Here is a 2,025-nt window from a genome sequence, read left to right as displayed (position 1 = left end):
AGAGAGAGAGAGAAAGAAAGAAAGAAAGAAAGAAAGAAAGAAAGAAAGAAAGAAAGAAAGAAAGAAAGAGAGAGAGAGAGAAAGAAAGAAAGAGAGATGGAGGGAGGGAGGGAGGAAAGAAGGAAGGAAGGAAGGAAGGAAGGAAGGAAGGAAGGAAGGAAGGAAGGAAGGAAGGAAGGAAGGAAGGAAAGGAGGAAAGGAGGGAAGGAGGGAGGAAGGGAGGGAAGGAGGGAAGGAGGGAGGAAGGGAGGGAGGGACAAAATAATATCTCCAAACTGTTAGGGACTTTTGAGTCACCTAGTCCAAATAGGCCCCTATTCAATGTGTGAATCCCCTCTCAAATATCCCCAACAACCATAACCTTGGGATATCTAATCTCTGTTTAAACCATTCCTCTTATGAGGAGAGGCGGCCTACTCCAAGTTTAGAGCTGCTTAGTTTAGCTGTTCAGTTCTAATTATTAAGTTCTACCTTACATTGAATGGAAATTGACCTCCCCATTGGTTCTACTTTTGCTCTCTGGCTCACTAAGGATCAAGTCTAATCCCCTTTCCACAAGAAAAAAAAAATGCTCATCCTGGGGATATCATAAGTGCTCTAAAAATACAAAGTTCTATAATAATGCTAACTGTTCCTGCCTGGGGCTGTTTGCCTCACCTTTTAATTTAAAATATTGCTCTTAAATCCAACCTTTCACATTTAAAGTGTAAATCTAGGATGTTTCCTATTCATTCTCTGGAGAAGTAGAAATGCATCTGTAAAGGTATTCTGCCTGTCCATTCATCTTATCAATAATGGATTTGTGAGAGGAAATTGGCTCTAGACCAATAACCTCCTCCTGCATATTGACTATGTGGACACACACAGTGAGGCCCTCCCTCAAGAAAACTGGGGAAATGGTGTTTGTTTCTTTGTTTCCTACATCCTCAAGTGACCTTGGGAAACTTACTCTACCCCTCTGGCACCCCATTTATACACAGGGTTTTTGTGAGAGATGTAATTTGTCAACTTTTTTGCAAAAAGTGAAATGCAATTATGCTATTAGTATTATCTGAAAATGAGGGTCCCTAGACTGGACAAAATTGTCTCTAAGATTCCTTCCCAGCCCTCATTCTAGGATTCTCATTTAATCCCTACAGAAATAAAGTTTACTACCCTCACCTCAATTTACCCTTAATAAAACTGAAAATATTAACATAGAGGTTATATGCAAGTGGACTATCCCTGTACCTTCAAGACTCCAAAGAGTTGGCCTCTGAGTCTTTACCTGCCATACCCATCCATGGTCCAGTGAAAAATGCTACGTACATACATGAATAGATAAGATTTTGTTCTGTAAAATGAGGTTCACCCTGGGAGGAAGACTGAGAAAATATATTGCACTTAATCTATCAGTTCACTGCCCTTCTCCCACCCTTAAGTATGTGTGATCCCCAAGACTCTGACCTCTTCTCTTCTCCCTCCCTTGTTGATTCCATCAGTGCCCAGGGATTCAATTATTACAGATGATTTTCGGATCTCTATATACATTCCCAGTATCACCTTTGACTCCAGTCTCATATCTCTAACTGCCTGCTGACTACCCTCAGGCAAGGCAAACTCATCATGTCTGAAACTGTTGTCATAATCTTACCCTACCCCAAGCCTCCTCTCAACTTCTCTATTTCATTTGGTAGTACTATCTTTTCCCCTGTCACCCAAGCTTTGGGGATCTTTCCTATTCCCTAAAATCCATCTCCAATTTGTAGCCAAGTCTGATTGATTTTACCTTGACAATATTTCACACTTGTCTCCTGTTCTCCATTCATACACCCATTAACCTTTTGCTGGCCCTAATTATTTCTCATCTTTACTGTAATAATAGCTTCCTAACTGGGCGATTTGTCTCATTTCTCTCCTCCTCTCAAGCCCATCCTTCACACAACTGTTAAAATAAACTTCCTATTATACAAATCAGTCTTTTGCTCAAAAAATCTCTGTGGCTCCCTACTGCCTAAAAGATAAGCTATAATCTCAGCCTGGTAT

This window comes from Petaurus breviceps, unplaced genomic scaffold (assembly GCF_028583685.1).
Source record: "Petaurus breviceps papuanus isolate PSGF00001 unplaced genomic scaffold, PetGlider_PUasm1.0 91133, whole genome shotgun sequence".
Classification (NCBI taxonomy): domain Eukaryota; kingdom Metazoa; phylum Chordata; class Mammalia; order Diprotodontia; family Petauridae; genus Petaurus; species Petaurus breviceps.
Note: the sequence above shows the minus strand (reverse complement) of the source record.